Below are 7500 nucleotides of genomic sequence, written 5' to 3' on the forward strand. Positions count from 1 at the left end.
TACTCTGAAGGTGTATAGGGATAAGTACCTTGTTATGCCACGAATAAGGAGACGAATATTACTTAAAAGCAGTAACAGTTACAGTATTTATCTTCATGAATGTAGTAACTGGTATTTGAAGAAATCTATCCTGTTAAATTGGCCTTTGTGTATTTGTAGTGAGTTGTAATTGGAGAGAGAGAGAGAGAGAGAGAGAGAGAGAGAGAGAGAGAGAGAGAGAGAGACCTAATTCATGTAATGCAGTGTCACAACTTACATCGATATGAACGATTTTATGATGTAATATATTTTCATTAAAACATTTTATAGCGTACATTTTGTTTACACTAAGGCATAAGTCAATGAAATCTGTTGTATGGTAATATGGTAATCTAAATGGTATTACAAATAGGAGTATCTCAAGATACGCCTGGTCGTCATGTTGATATTGCTCTTTTGAAACGCTACAAAGAGACGTAACTTTAGTTACGCCTATAGGTCTCGTGAATGGTCATTCTTTTTTTAGCAAGTCCTCACCTAAAGATGATCTAAAACGACAACCGTTAGGCGTACAGATACGCCACTTTGTCACACCATAAAACTCGCCGCAAGAAACATAATGGTGATATTATCTCAATTTTTCAACTTTTTGAGATACGCCCTTTGTCACGGTAGTGACGATATATATATATATATATATATATATATATATATATATATATATATATATATATATATATATATATATATATATATATATATGCGTGTGTATATATGAACTATTTTCATCTTATCTGTCTCAACATCTGAATACTATTGCGAACTGAACCAGGAGTTCACTACCATTATTGCATTAATCTGTTACCCAAGAGAACCAAATTAATATTTCAAGTCTTTCTTCGAACTGAGGCAAACATTGACAGGCGACGGTTAAGCCGATGTTGCCAGTGCTTCCATTAGCCTTGAAGTTCAACGACAATTTTCATTACAAGTTCCCTGAATTCCTGTTCATTAAAGTTCATTAAGAATTAGTCCCTCGGTCTCGTCCACCGACAGGGACGTGTTACTTCTCAGAATTCTGTTTAGTTTTGTCGTGTTAATTTGCTTTATGTTTATTTATATATATATATATATATATATATATATATATATATATATATATATATATATATATATATATATATATACATACATATTATATATATAATATATATATATATATATATATATATATATATATATATATATATATAATTGTAATAACCACAATGCCGTTTTATCTCCTCAATTCTTCACACTTAATGGATGCGCTTGTCACTACAAAAGCCTTAGATCCAGATGCAAGATATATGAGTCATCAGAACTAGGTCACGGTGGCGACCTGACTAAGATGTAGCTATTACTATTACATACGCATCTGGTAAAAAGTGACAAGTAGATTCTATATATATATATATATATATATATATATATATATATATGTGTGTGTGTGTGTGTGTGTGTGTGTGTGTGTGTGTGTGTAAATATATATATGCATATGTATATATATGTACACACACATATATATATATGTATTATGTCTATATACATATATTTATATATCACTTATCCTGTCAGCAACACACCATCTCCTTTGAAGGACTGGCTTTAGGAATAAAGGAGAGTAGCTGTCACTGCCCCATCCATCACTCTAGTAAATCAGGAATGAAACATTTTTGGCGGACAGTCTACCCCATTCTCTCTTCTCTCACCTAAAAAGTCGCACCAGCAGTATTTCAACCCTTAACGTAAAATGTTTACCATCTGTGCCACAGTGGCACTCACAAGACTCTCGGGACAAAGAATTTTATTTATGTCTTGATTATTTTTGAATGTTTTGCATCTTAGGTCGTTGATAGCCCATCATCATCATCTTGCCCATTCGTATTTCTGGTAGCTTTTCTCAAACGTTATTTTCCCAACCTCTGTAAATTCCCCTTTACCACTGGTATGAATTCCTCACTTCCCCCCCCTCCCCCCCCCTCCCCCCAACCATCCTTTAGCTCCTCAATTTCACATAAGGCATCTTATCATCTTGGCACCCAATATCTAACCCCGCTTTCTTCATCTATCAACACTTATCTTGAAGATGAATGTAAATGTGCATCCTTTATCTTAGTCAAGGTGATTGTCGCCAAGACACTATTTCTGTTTACATCTCTGCATTTCATTCCTTTCATCTAATTTATCTGTTCCTACCTTATTGATGGAAGTGATAATAAACCTGTTCTCATGTATTTACGTTGTGGATGTTGAGAGTGTCTGAGAGATATCTTGAAGCGATTAGTTCACTACTTTAAATAAGCTAGAACATTTTTGTTTATGTTTCGGTGTCTTATATTCCCTCATTCCTCCCTCCCGTCTCTTAAACCTTATCCATCACTTCTGAAATTTTGTTGTTGTGTTCGGGGCGCTTTATGATAAAACACGATGGCTGTCTTAAGACGAGATTTACTGTGAAATCTCTTGTTTAAGGATGTCTCTGTAACGTACGTGAGGAATGAGAGTGCTTGTAAGATGGAGGCAAATGGCGCATTGTGTAATGCGTGCTCGACGTGCTGCTGACTGATCATTTGTGAAGGTGTGTAGAGCGGGTGATGTTGTGAAAGTTTCCTGCACACATTTTCTGTCGGTCACGTCTCGCAAATTTTAGATTCAGATAGCGTTGAAAATGTCTCATATTCAGATAGTATTGATAATGTTAACTACAGCAAGTGAGTGATATATTTATGTTTCAGTAAAACTCATTGAAGCTGTAATCTGCCAAGTTGTTTTTTTATCATGTAATGAATTTCTTGTTTATCAAAAAGCTCCAGTACAACATTCACAAATCGTCAAAGAACATTTATCCTGGAGTCGATGGCTTTTCGATGAGAGGTGCATCTTCCTGATTAAACTTTCCCTTGTTTATCGCTCCTATCTCTTCTCCTTCGTCTTGTTCAACCTGCGTGCCCCTCATTATCATCATAATCAAGATCACCATCGTCGGTGCCTCCAGCGTGCGATACAAAGGGCTTCTGTGAAATCCTGCCTCTCATTAACGTCTTTCCACAAATCTCTGCTCATCTCTAGCCTTCCTTCTCATAATTCTCATCAGAGTAGGTCTGGGTCTTCCAACGCTCCTGGTGTCTCAAGGAGCTTGGCTGACACTGACGCGCAGTATTCTCCTCGGGGTAGTGCAGAAGACATGTCCGAGCCCATTCTTAATTACTTCATCTGCATTTGGAGGAAACACAAAAGGAAATAATTGTTTTCCTTCCGAGAGCAAACCAAATTTGCTGAACAGCAGAAGCACCAACATGCAGTAAATGATCCTCGCCCTCGAACTTCTCAGTTCCAGAGGTCCTTTATTCCCCACACCGTTGGACTGTGGAACAGTCTCCCTACTGAGGATGTTGGGCAATTGTAACCTCAAAAATTCAAGCGAAAATGCAATGCATTACTACCCTAAAACAGTTCTCCATGCATTTTAATAATTTACTTACATTTTTTTATCTATTTATTTATTAATTTGTTACTCTATTTTTTCTTTTCTTATAACTGATCTCTTCTTTCTGCATTTCCTATTACCTTCTGTTACTTCTTTAAGATGAACACCATATTCTTTGGAGGCTTGAATTTCAAGTAAGTGGTCCCTGCAGGTTTTTTTTTCCATATGAATAGGTTTCATCTTCTGAATAATAATAATAATAATAATAATAATAATAATAATAATAATAATAATAATATTAATAACCGAAGAAATTTTAAGACAAAGAAAAAATCGTGACGCACAGACTGAAAAGTAGAATCGCTGTGGATTTTCCAAAACATTCCTTCTCTCAAACTGTAATGAAATTATTTGATTTGTGAACGTTTTTTTTTTTTTGCATTAAATAAATAAATAATTAAATATCAACGCACTTGCTATTTTGGAATAAGGGGCCTCCATTAATTGGACTGTATAGGGCAAGCACGAGCAGAAGGTACCGGGTATTTGATGAAGCAGGCACCGCTGCCGTACCTGTTCTAATGTACCTGCGGCGACACGTGAAGAAAGCAATGACAGGTCAAACGGTTCGCTTGACTTGACTTGACCTGACATTTCTGCGGTGTTGCCCAACACATGTTAATATTTTAGTTTTCCATGCAAACTATAATTAAATTGAATGGTCGTGTGTATTTTGATTTTTCGTAAAACATTCCGATTTTAAGGTGGAACATAATGTTCCAATATTATTCATTATCATCCGAGGATTGTGATTGTTCGTGTGAGTTTTCATACAAGGATATTCTGATTTTATGATAAAGCATAATGTCATAATTCATTATCATCATTACCATCATCATTATCATCATCATCATCATCATCATCATTATCATCGCCTCCAGTGCCGTTGCGCCTAATTGTTTATAAATGTGGTTAAGGTTAAATGGTTGTTTTAACAATTATTACTATCAAATATTCTGATTGATATAGGCCTATGTGTATATGTTATGGTTACAATGTTGCTATTTTCTTTCCGTAAAAGTTTATTAAAAATTGGTGTTGTGGTGATATATTGCAAGTAAAAACACAATAGATTTAAAGTGCTGTTCGGTATTTTTAATAATGGAGTCTGTTATATTTTAAGGTCAAATTCAATGAACTTGAACTTTTCCGGTAACAACACTGATTTGTAAAAACTCTGTTGTTTGTTATGTTTTATTTTAGCGACATTTGACTGTATTTCATTTTTTTCTTTACTTTTTTTTTAGATCTTTGTCTCTTGTAGCATGAAATGCTTTCGTCAGGCGCATAGTTTTTAGTTCATAATTATAATAATGTTTTTTTTATAGCAATGCGAGCCTTCTCTTTTTATTTAATTAGGTACTCATAAAATATATTAATTATTGATGTATATTTTATAAATATATAAGTATATATATGAATATTTAAATATTCATGTATATATATACAGTATATAATATATATATATATATATATATATATATATATATATATATATATATATATTATATATATATATATATATATATATATATATATATATATATATATATATATATATATATATATATATATATATATATATATATATATACACTGAGACAAGCACATGCCTCAATGAAGAAGAAAGGCCCAGAATAATAATTAGTGGCATGACGACCCCTCCCCATATACTTCCTCCTTATGCTCCTCTCCATCTTTCTTATTAAACCTGCCTTGGAGACCTCATTATCTTGGGTGGTGGAAACTCTCTCTCTCTCTCTCTCTCTCTCTCTCTCTCTCTCTCTCTCTCTCTCTCTCTCTCTCTCTCTCTCTCTCTCTCTCTGCTCAGTCTGACCTGCAGTCGAAGAGTTAATTTGCGTTCATGAGATATGCCTTTTTCTTTTATTTTTAGTTTCTTTATCTTTTCAGTCATGTTTTTTTCTTCCCTGTTCTATCATTCAACATCTTTCATCGGAGTCATTTGTGGCATCCTATGACAATGAGATATTTTTTTCGTCAGCACCTGTAATTTCTCCCCCCCTGGCATCTGTCATTATCTCCCTTTTTCTTTGTCTTGTGTGTGTGTGTGTGTGTGTAATCGTTCTATCACTGAAGGACTTCTTAAATGCAAGTTTCCCTAGTAGATATGTTTATGTTGAGTTTCTGATAAGTTCCTCATTTTCATTGTATTTCGTCTGATTATATTTCGTTCGTTTTTTCAAGATTCTTCCCAGCCATTTTTCCGCTTGAGGTTTCTCCTTCTGGTCTCCTGGGCTTTTTGCGTTTATTTTCCTTGGCTGCCTTCGCTTATGTTTGGCAAAAGGAGAAATTCTTCTTCTCGGTTTATTCGCGACGGTGGAGGTTCTTCCGAATTCATTTTCAACTGCGATGAAAAGCAAAGGTTGTAGTTATTCTTAATGAACTGTTTTTGTGGAGAGACTGTAAAAGGTCTTCCTTATGATTTTCAGTTTTTGGGGGTGCCGCCCATTCGTTTGGATTGTTGGTTTTAAGGAATCGGTTTTTATATTTTTTTTATGATTCCGATACTGAAATCCGTTGTTTTACCAGTACACATGTGAAAAGGTTTTACTCTGGTCTATTAAATTTTTCTTACTTATAATATATATATATATATATATATATATATATATATATATATATATATATATATATATATATATATATAATATATATAAAATGTGTACTGTATATATATATATATATATACAGTATATGCATATATATCTTTGCTTGTATATGTGTGAGCATTTGTATGCATACATCATATGGACAATAATAGGCTAATGAATGTTCCAGATTTCTCTTCGTCGAGTTCATGAGTTGAAACCCGAATATCAACTTGAATGTTGGGAAAATAGAATATTAAGAAAATATCTCGTAAATATGTAATTATTTTGCTTCATTTGTAATTTACTTTTTCCCCAGTCTTTGTTTCACCCCGAGAAATATTTCTTCATTTCAGACTTACCGCAATAATGATTCGAATAATTTCCAGAATGTCAGAAGATAAAACAATTGTTATCGTATAATGGATAATAATATAAAAATGTTGTTCATTCCAAGAGAACAATAGCTAAAAGTAAATAAAAGTGTCATGAAATATTACCAGTTACATAAAAGCTGATGATATGATATTGTTTTATCTTTGGCTCTCTGTAATTAAGATGACTCTGAATGGACAAATGTACATAAAAAAACCACGGGGCTTTTAAGTAGGCTTTCTACGAGGTAAAATTTATTCTGCTATTAGAAAATGTGTGATGGCTAAACTAATGAGATTATACTGTGATGAAAGGCTTCCTCATTAGCTATGCTAATAGCATGGTAATGAGAGGCAATTTCTGAGAAGATAAAGTGGCATCCTATCTAGTAAGATTTACGATAAATAATTATCGAGATTTATAGGGGAGAAACTTATCAGAATTTACCGCTAGAAACCTATCGGGTATTTGCAGGTTGGAATATATCAGAATTAACTGGTAGAAACTTTATCGGTGTTTGCAGGTTGGAACTTATCAGAATTTATGGAAAAAGGTGGGAACTTGTAAGTATTTGGGAACTTATCAGAATTTATGGAAAAAGGTGGGAACTTGTCAGTATTTGCAGAATTTATGGGAAGTAATTTATCACAATTTCTAGGTAGAAAACTTCTGAATTGACAGGTAGAATTTGTCAGTATATATAGGTAGACTAATCAGAATACACGCTCACGAACTTTTCAGAATTTATAGAGGGGAAAAAGAATTCTTAAGTCGTGACATCAGAACGTGCAGGGTGGGACCCTTCAGAATTTACGGATAGGATATCATATTTCATGGGGAGAAACTCCTTAGAATTTGCAAGAAGAAATTTAGCAAAACTCTCAGGTAACAACTGCGGAATTTACTGATGTATACGCATAAGGACATGAGAATGCATTTTGATTGGAGTAAGGTAAAACGTATTCATTCTGATGAAATATTGATTATTTTATTTAATTAAGTTTTCGT

The 7500-nt window shown here is 33.6% G+C and overlaps 1 protein-coding gene across 8 annotated transcripts in view; it reads left to right on the forward strand.

Moving 5' to 3' along the window:
- LOC136833341 (disks large homolog 4-like) overlaps positions 1-7500 on the forward strand; it is a 734549-nt gene that overhangs the window by 195507 nt on the left and 531542 nt on the right. The gene's annotated exons all lie outside the window — the stretch shown is intronic.

This window comes from Macrobrachium rosenbergii, chromosome 51 (genome assembly GCF_040412425.1).
Source record: "Macrobrachium rosenbergii isolate ZJJX-2024 chromosome 51, ASM4041242v1, whole genome shotgun sequence".
Classification (NCBI taxonomy): domain Eukaryota; kingdom Metazoa; phylum Arthropoda; class Malacostraca; order Decapoda; family Palaemonidae; genus Macrobrachium; species Macrobrachium rosenbergii.